This window comes from Geospiza fortis, unplaced genomic scaffold, assembly GCF_000277835.1.
Source record: "Geospiza fortis unplaced genomic scaffold, GeoFor_1.0 scaffold153, whole genome shotgun sequence".
Lineage (NCBI taxonomy): Eukaryota > Metazoa > Chordata > Aves > Passeriformes > Thraupidae > Geospiza > Geospiza fortis.
This window is the reverse complement of record NW_005054498.1, coordinates 108619-118724: the sequence shown is the minus strand read 5'-3', so window position 1 is coordinate 118724 and position 10106 is coordinate 108619.

Below are 10106 nucleotides of genomic sequence, written 5' to 3'. Positions count from 1 at the left end.
GCTCCTCCCGAGCTCCTGAGCTGCTCCCAGCGCTGTCCCAGCAGGATCAGGGGAGGCTGCACTAAAAATGGGACTTCCCAGAGGGACAGATGTCACTGATCTCTCCAAACTGAACCCTGAGCCTGCCAATACTGGGATATTTGTAGGTCCAAGGGCCCTTCTGAGAACCCACCCACAGATGGGCAGATGGAGAGAAGGGAAATGGTCCTTGGATCCCCTTGGTGGGTCTATCCACGGATTTTTCCATCAGTTATTCAAATTGTGGCATGAAAATGGAAGCTGGGGGTGAGAGAGGCCACATTTTCTGACCTGCTGGATTTCCTAGCAAGCTTCAGAAGTTTGGGACAAGCTGGGACTTAAGTGCACAAATGGGGCAGGTGGGAATTAGGCTGTGTTTGAGTTGGGTTTTTTGTTTGGTTGCCTTAATTTGATTTTAAAATCTCCAGGCAGGAGCAGCAACTGCATCTAGAGGGGCTGGGCAGCGAAGTGAATCCCAACCATGGGTTACAGTTCTGGGTTATTTCACGTGTATTTCAGGTGATTTCCTCAGCTCCCTCCTGTGTGTTTTACAAATGCACACGTGTCCCCATGGCATCATTCCTGCCAGCAGCTTCCCAGGGTTTGGCTTTTCCATGTAAACGTTGGAGGGGCAGAGAACACCAATAAAATGTGAGCGATGAACATTCCCCACTCCTCAGTTCAAAGCCCCAGTCACAGGGAACATAAAACCACAGATTCTCCCCAGGAGGAAGAGGAGGAACTTCATGAGCTGGATCAGGGTAATGAGAGCAGAGGAGGCAGAGGGGATTGTTCTCTGAGGGACAATCCTGAACCCCTTCCCTCCCACCCTGAGAACGCTCCCTCAGCCCTTGCACTGTGCCTTTCCTCATGGATTCCTTGCCTCTGCTTCCCTGAACATCCCAAACACAAACTCCCAGTGAGAGCTTCCAAAATACAGCCTGGGACTCTAGCTGGGTATTTATTTATGCTCAGGGTGAGCAAATATGAAAGCTTTAATCTGTGGCATCATCACAGATCTTGTCCAGTGGTGTTCTAGAGGAGATCTGGAACCCTTTTATAAAGCATCAAGAGCTGTCACTGGCATATTTTATGAAAAATCCCTTTGCTAGGATTTTTCTCCTGAGAAGCTGAGAAGCCTCAGAAAAGAAATGTAAATAGTAATTATCTGATTGCTTGGAATGTGGTCTGGATGTTGCTTACCAGCAGGTGCATCTTTGATTGATTCCATGTGAATTGTTTTTAATTAATGACCAATCCCAGTCCAGCTGTGTCAGACTCTGTGGTCTGTCACAGGTTTTTATTATCATTCTTTTGTAGCCTTCAGATGCATCCTTTCTCTTTCTTTAGGATAGATTAATATAATGTAATTACAGGTTTTTATTATCATTCTTTTCTAGCCTTCTGATGTCTCCTTTCTTTTTCTCTAGTATAGTTTTAGTATATCATATCATATCATATCATATCATATCATAATCATATCATAATATAATATATCAGCCTTCTGAGAACTTGGAGTCAAATCCTCATCTCTCACCTCATCCTAAAGACCCAACACCACAACAATTTTCCACATCTCTCCACTCTGGTTTTGGATTAGGAGCTGCTCCTGCAAACCCAGAGCTCTGTTCCTGCAAACTCAGAGCTGTTCCTGCAAACCCAGAGCTGTCCCTCTCTGGAAGGCAGCAGGGAGTTTAAAATCCCTGATTTGGATGGGATCAGAGAGCTTTGATCTGGCCCGGGGAGCTCCTGGCACCTGCAGCTTAGGAGATCCATAAAACACAGCTCGAGGCTGCAGGAGCACAATTCCAGCCAAGCCTGCCCTGGACTGGCCCTTCCCTGACTTTTCTCCCTTAATCCCGTGGCTGGAGCTTCCCCCACGTCCAGCCTGTGAACACTTCTGGGATATTTACACCCAGCATTGTCTGCCTGGAGCAGAAATCCAGGGAAAGCCTTGCTGGCTCTCCCCACAGGTGCTCCCCAGCCTGGGCTGCCTCTGGGCTGGGGAATCAACAGGATTTGTTCAGCTCCAGCAAGGCTTTCCTACAATGAAGCCTGAACAATCAGCAATGGCATGGAGCCCCCATGAATCACTTTTCACACTGTTTTTGCATCCTCTGTGTATGTTTGTCTTTCTTCCCAAGGCTATTCCCAAGCTGTGGCATTCCCCTGGAGCCCTATTAGAGCCCATTCTTTGTATTTACTAACAGGAAGCATCACAGCTCTGTCCTCACCAGCTTCACTCGCAGGCCCTCTTAATTATTCGAATATTTATTTTTTTTAAGGCATATTTGGCAAAAATCCCAGTTCCTCCATTCTTCCTGCCTAGCAGGTTAATTCTTTCTTCCTCAAGGTGCAATCCGGTTTCCTTTTGTTGCTAAATTGCCTAATCCTGACACTTTCCTGGATATTGTGGGAAAGAGCTCTGCTTGACAACCAACTTTTCATTTCCATCCTGATTAGCAAGCACATAATAACTGGAAGCATAATTTGCACTTTGATTTAAGCCACCTCATTCACATTTGGAAGGAAATCTAGGATGACTAAAGCTTGAAAGGAAAGGCAGGATAAGCAGCATTAAGGAGCTGTCAGGGATCGGAATTGCATTAAATGTTCCTGTTTAATTGTCACAGATTGGGGCCTCCTGCACGAGCAGCAGACGATGGCAGAGAGCTCTTTAATCTGAATATATGAAGCTCAGAAAAGAAGGTAGAAGGGCAAGCTGGGTGACAGGAATGACAGAATCATGAGGTTGGAAGAGACCTCCAAGATCATCAAGTCCAACCTGTGCCCCAACACCTCAACCAGACCACAGCACCAAGTGCCATGTCAGTCTTCTTTTAAACACACGTGTCAGCACAGAAAGGCAAAAATCCTCAGCATCCAGAGCTCCAACATCTGCTCTTTGGGCCACCCCAGTCTCAGCCCCCACTTCTCCCTCCAGCTCCATCCCAATCCCCATCCCTGCCTTTCTGCCGGCCAGATTTTGGCAGAAAAGTGATATTACACACTTCTAATCAACTGCACAGCACAGAATCACAGAATCACAGAATCATGAGGTTGGAAGAGACCTCCAAGATCACAGAGTCCAACCTGTGCCCCAACACCTCACCCAGACCACAGCACCAGGTGCCATGTCCAATCTTTGTTTAAACACATCCAGAGATGGTGATTCCACCACCTCCCTGGGAGGAGCATTCCAGTAATTTATTATTCTTTCAGTGAAAAACATTTTTCTAATATCCAACCTGTACCTTCCCTAGCTTGAGACTGTGCCCTCTGGTTCTGTCAGTGCTGCCCGGTGGAAGAGACCAACCCCACCTGTCTGCAACCTCTCTTCAGGAAGGTGTGGAGAGCAATAAGGTCACCTCTGAGCCTCCTCTTCTCCAGCCTAAACAGCCCCAGCTCCTTCAAATGTTCCTCAAATCCTGCATCCCACTGTCTCTTCAGCTCACCAATTTATTCCTGCATTAATTCCTTGGCACTGTTCCCCTGCCCACAGCTCTTCTCTTTCTGAGGCTTTATCCTCGTGTTTTAAACGTGTGTCTTTGCTTTATGTGTTTCGATTTCTTCTTTTTGGCACGTATTGAACAACTTAAACAAACCCCAAACTGAACGCAGAAGAGGCGCAATGCTATAAACGTGAACAGCTGTATGCTCATAGTGCCATCAAAATTCCCAAAAAACTGCTCCTGTGTGCTCCCTGCTCAGAGCCTTCACTCTCCAGGGCAGCTTGAGGAGTTTGGCAGATCCAGCAGAGAATCCCTGGATTCACCACCTCAAATTCCAAGGTTTTTCCTGCCCATATTCCAGCCCAGATATGGAAATCCAGCCTCACGATGCTCTCTCATCTCATCTCTTCCTCTCCAGGCTGGGCTTTTCCATCCATGGGCAGAGTTACAGAATAAAGCAGGGATTTATTCAAAGCATCTCCTCCATGGATCCACCTTGGGCAGCACAAGAGCCCAGCCAGGGCTGCACCCAAGATGAACCAAAATGGTCACAAATTGAACCCAAGATGAGCCAAAATGTTCCCAAAATGTTCCCAAGATGAAACAAGATGGTCACAAAATGAACCCAAGATCTCCAGTCTTCAAAATTCCAGCAATCAAAGCCACACCTTTAGATCCTCACAGACAAGCAGCCAAACACTGAAATTATTGAACAGTGCTTGTAAAAAATGGGGTTTTTCTCCTCCCCCCCACCCTGCTGTGAGATGTTAAAGCAGGAAATCTCTTCTTCCTGGTCTCTTCCAATCAAAGCAGATTGACAGAAAAGAACCCCTGAAAGAGTCAGGTTTGTGTTTGTCCCTCAGCTCTGTAATTCACAGAGAGGTTGGCCCTGGATTTGATCCCTGGAGTAACTTCAGCCAGGATATAAAATCCCTTTCAAACTTTTTTTCAGAGACTGAAATATAAATCACTCTTGCCACATCATGCTGCACTGGTTCTAGCTGTCCCCAAAAATGTCACACAGCTCCACTGATGACATTTATTTAATTTAGTCTGGAGTGTGTGGGGGATTTTTTATGATGTGATTTTATCTTTTGGGCTGCAGGTGAATTTTAAATAAAACCCCTGGGTGCAGACTGAGCTCTCACAGATCTGCTCTTCCCATTGACATCCAATTGTCTGGGATCTCCAGGGATCATCCAGCCACAAACTTCCCATGGTTAAAGCTCTCTAGAAAGTCTCTGGCATTGCCCTAAATTCTCCTGCTCCCTCTCTTTGATGCTGAACAACATTTTTTTGTGACTTCTCTCAGCCAGGTGATCTCTTATCTTTGTAAAAATCAAATTCCTGGACACTTCAATAAAAACAACAATGCAGGGAGTTGTCAGCAAACCATCCCAGGAGGAAAAAGCCTCTCTGACAAGGAGGTGTCAGGGGTGAGTGCCACCAGCTAAGCCAAAGGACACAACTGTCAGAGGGTGGATCAGGGCAAGGAATGTTCAAAGGAAAGCTCAGGGAAGGGAAAAATGCAAACCCCGCACAAATTGTGCACCTGCCCCGGCAAGCAGAGCTCTCAGGGGTCTGCAGGGGAATTGGGAGCTCGTCCCGGGCACACTCAAGGCTCCCCAAAGTCTCCTAAATTAATCATGGCCTCAGCATCAAGAGATGCTTTCAGCTGTGTGTGACTGGATATCTTAATTGCTCTTTCAATTAAGAGGGGAACAGAGCAGTCTTTGTTTCGCTCGACATCTTCCAGAGGGGTTTTAATTTCAGAGAAAAGTGCAGAGAGTAACATTTTGTCTTATGTCTCTAAAGGAAGAGAAGAAAAAGGAAAACAAGACTAAAACACTTTGCTGGAAAGTTTTTGGGTTCTTCGACCTTCAATAAAATCAAGCTCACAGCAATCAATCAATCCAATCCCACTTGGATCAGAGCAGCTGTGGCTGCTCCTGGATCCCTGGAAGTGTCCCAGGCCAGGATGGATGGGGCTTGGAGCACCCTGGGAGAGTGGAAGGTGTGGAACTGGATGATCTTCCAACCCAAACCATTCCACGATTCAGATCAAAATGAAAAGCTCCGCAAACTCCACACGAATTCACCGCGCTGCTCCTCCCCCTTCTGCCCAGGGGACATGGCCAAGGCCACATCAAAACCTGGGGACACCCTAAAGCCCTTTTCCATCAGCTTTAAACACAGGGAAGGACCTGGAGGAGCCTCTGGAGGTGGCAGAACAGTGACACAGAGGGATGGCAGGGCCTGGAGAGCTCTGCTTGCCTGGGTGGGGCTGGGAACAGCTGAGTTCTATTTATCCAGGTGGGCAGAGACAAATCCAGCAGCACGAACTCACCAAGGAGCTGATTTGCTGCGCCTGGGCAACTGGAAAGGAGCTCTCCCTCTGCCCACCTGGTGGTGGCTTGCACAGGTGTTTGTTGAAGATACGTGTATTTAAATTCCTGCCTCTTTATTACTCATAAATAACAAAGTTATCACCGAGTGCAGCAGCAATAGATCTCCTTCTGGCCTCTCCTGGTTGTTTTATCCCAGGGAAATTCAGCCCAGCTGAACCTGAGGCTCCTTTAGGAAATGTCAGCCCTTTCTACAAGTCATTCCCCAATGAGCTGGCTGGGGAACAGCTCAGCATTGCTTCTCATGGGCAATAAAATTGGGAAACTGCCGAACCTTTCATGAAACAAGTGGTCCATGAATCAACTTGGGAGAATTATTTGGGTCTTTGGCAGCCAAAGCCGTGGAGCTCTTCACTGTTTGTGGTGCCTGTGCCCTTTCCAGATGGAATATCAGCAGAGACTCTGCCTTGGCTGGGGACAGAGACATGAAATCACTCTGGGCTCATCACTGAGTTTTTTGCACCACTTCTGATGTAAAACTGACCCTGGAATTGCTGCCAGCCCTGCCTGCATGCTCAGCTCACAGCCTTGGGCTATAATTAGCTTGGTTTGGGCAAAGCCAAAACTGAAACCCAATCACGAGAAAAGAGAAACAGGAGAAAAGAAAACTCCTTACAGTTTTTGAAGTGCAAGTCACCTCGTGTACTTCTCTGAAATCTGCATTTCAATGCCAATCTCAGGCCTGAAAGGTACTAAAATCACTTGTCCCAGTGATTTTTTCTCAGTTAGATGATTTCCCCCTTATTTGGGTGGTCATTCCTTCCCTCATCTGTTTACAGATTTCCATTACTTAGAATAACAATTATTTAAGTTCTTTGCCCACTTTGCAGTTGCAATAAATTTGTTGAGTTTTATCAGCAGCAGGTATCAGAGAACTGATGAACGATCATGGGAAACTGCTCCCTGAGTCCTGAAAATTACATATTTAGACCCCATTTTAAATAAAATAAAAATTGATATTCTGAGGAAATGTCTCTCTCCCTTTATTCAGTGTCTGGAGAAATGATCTTGCTCTTAAATTTAAGCACCTTAAAACCAGAGCTGGATGAACCCAGGCTTTGCTGCTAAGTGAGCACATGGAGCCTCTTTTCCTTTATAATTAGGCCCATCAAACCTTCTAACCCCGAGGGTCTTTTTTGAAAATCCTGTGCTAATTTCAGCTGCTGGGATAAGTGTCCAAATGTTTGGGTGCCTATGGAAACTTCCTCTGGAGCAACCATAAGGAAGCTGCATTTGTAGTCCACGCATTTCCATGTATCATTAATATATGGCAAGAATGTAAGTAGTTGGAAAATATGTTCACAGTCCCTGGTTGATTCTTCCAAGATGGGGCTGTTGTAGGAAAAAGGATTAGGTGAGTTAAAAGTGCCCAGGGCTCAGCAGTCATTAAGAGCTCCAACTGCTCCCAGCAAAAATACTTTTTGCAGCTGCACTTTGGCGAAATGTTTCACGTGGTTGGGGTGGTTTGGTTTCTCCCGGGCATGTCAATATTCCTGGGCAGGAATATTCCAGTGCTCAGCAGGCAGGAGCCAAGGTGGGTGGGTGGGTTTGGGGTAAATGTTGAGCTCTGAGAGTCCAACCAGAAAGATGTTGAGCTTGGAGTAAACATGGAGTTGATGCCTCAGGATTTTGGCTTTTATATTTTCCATCTATTTGTAACCCTGCAGTTCTTCAGTGTGTAACTCTAAACTCCATGTCCAGTGTGAGCTGCTGCTTTCCCATTTTGGGCAGACACAACAATTCCTCTCCAGGCCTGGCAATCAAGGACACCTCAGTGCCTCAGGCCCTGAGATGGAAACAAAAGTGAGTTGGGGGCAGCAAACCTGGGGTCAATGACTTCATTAGCTGGAGCTGTAATTGGAAGATGAACCCCCAATATAAAAATGGACCAAACTTAGAAAAATGTCAAAACCTGCAACCTGTTGTCCATTTTGGGCGGGCCAAATTGTAAATGAAGGCTCTTCAGTAAATACAACTGCTTTTTATACTCTGAATTTTGTCTGGCCTGTGTTTTTAGGTAGCGCCAAAGCCACCAGCAGCAGTGGGAAATACAAGGGTTGGTGTGTTGGGTACTGCCAGTTCCCAATATGCAAATGGACCTAAAAAGTGTGAAAACCCATGACCCATTGTCCATTTTGGGTGGGTTTTGTCTGCCCTAAATGTACCTGAAGGCCCTTCAATAAATAGAACTGCTTTTTTATTCCCTCAATTTGTCTGGCCTCTGCTTTTAGGTAAGCATCAGAGTGATGGGGATGGATGTGTTATTTACCTAAACGGATATGGATGTTTTATTTACTCTGCTTTAAACTGCACTTCCCCGGGGTGGTGCTGCCAATATTGGGGTACATTTGGTGTTCCTGGCACTTCCCAGGCTCCCAGGACAGCCCTTTGCTCTTCCCTGTGTCCGCCCAGGCAGCTCTGCCAAAGCCTTTGTGTTGGGAGCCCAGACAGGGCTGAGAGCAAAGGGAACTCCCCAGGGCAGCGTGGGAGTGCGGCACTGCCCCAGTCCTGTGTGATCTGAGCCTGGCACAGCCCAGAGCTCACCCAGAGTGACAACAGAGCTGTGTCACCACAGCAACAGGACGTGCTGCCATGGGGACAGACTGGGATTGGCTTCCTGGCCTGCTGGAGTGGCCTGGGCTGCTGGAAGGGGTTGGAATGACACGAGCTTCAAGGTCCACTGCAACCCAAACCATGCTGTGAGTCTGCTTTTCTCTGGCTGAATTCTCCTGATCTTCCCACCAATGAGGACATCCTCCAGAAACTCAGTCTTTCCCCCTCACTTGGAAAGTGATTTTTGGTTTAAAATTCACTCAGCATGAATTTTCCTGAAACATTGGTGAGCATCATCCTCATGGACTGAGATGTGATGGCCTTTGCAAACCCAAACACAAGAAAAAAATATTATAATGGCACTTTAAACATATTTTAAATAGATCCTTAGAATTTAACTACAAGCTAGACTTTTGGTCATGACCTTTTTAGCAATCTTGAATCTATGAGTAATATTCCATCTGATTCTGGAGAAGTGAAAGTACAGAGAGTTTATTCCTTTACTGAGTAATTTGTTTTGATAATTCCACACCAATTCTTTAAGAGCAGAGTCTGTATTGAAGACAAACCCATGACCTTTTCACTTCTGATAAAACAGTGCTCCCTAAACTCAGTTCTATCCCACTCTAAGTGGGAGATGCTTTCCAAGTGGTTCTTGAGGTTGTGGTGGCTCCCAACCTCCCACTGATCTTTCTGACTTTAAATCGGGCTCTGCAGTGCGCTCATCCTCTTGCCTTCATCACCCACTCACCCAGTATTTCCTTAGGAGTGTCCTTTTCCAAGGAAAATCCAATCCATAAGGCCTTTGCATGAAGTGGAGATGAAAAAAAAATAATAAAATCAATAGAATTATGCCTCTGTACAGAGCTTCTAATTTATCTAACAGTCAGAAAACAAGACTCTGGTGGGTTGTGGTTTTGGCTGCCTGACTTCCCCTAAACTTGGAAAAATGTGTAAATAAAGGAACAGCAATAAGATAAAAAGTTGAATAAACTGTGGAGACACAGCAAAAAAAAAATAAATATCTGTGCCTTCTTGGATTAACCAAAAGACATGGAGGCCAGGGATGTTTACAGGACAGTGGGACAGATGAGGCTAATTCAGGGATCTGTATTATAGGTAAAAATAGGAATTTCTACTCAATAACTGTCCCGTCACAACTGAAGTTTAGGTTCTTCTCAGCTACGTGAGTCTCTCATGCCATAGAGGAGGATAAAGGCCGATAATATCAAGGAAAAGGTTGGTGCAGCAAGGGGGGTGAAATCAGAGATCTGGATATGGTGGGAGAAGGTGTTTCAGAATGGTAAAAGATGTTTCAGAACGGGAGAAGGTGTTTCAGAATGGGTGAAGGTGTTTTAGAACAGCAGAAGGTGTTTTAGAATGGCAGAAGGTGTTTCAGAAGGGAAGAAGGTTTTTCAAAGTGGGTGAAGGTGTTTCAGAATGGCAGAAGCTGTTTCAGAATGGGTGGAGGTGTTTCAGAATGGGTGGAGGTGTTCCAGAAGGGCAGAAGGTGTTCCAGAACAGCAGAAGGTGTTTCAGAAGGGAAGAAAGCATTTCAGAATGGGTGAAGGTTTTTGAGAATGGGTGGACGTGTTTCAGAATGGGTGGAGGTGTTTCAGAGAAGGTGTTTCAGAACAGCAGAAGGTGTTTCAGAAGGGCAGAAGGTGTTCCAGAATGG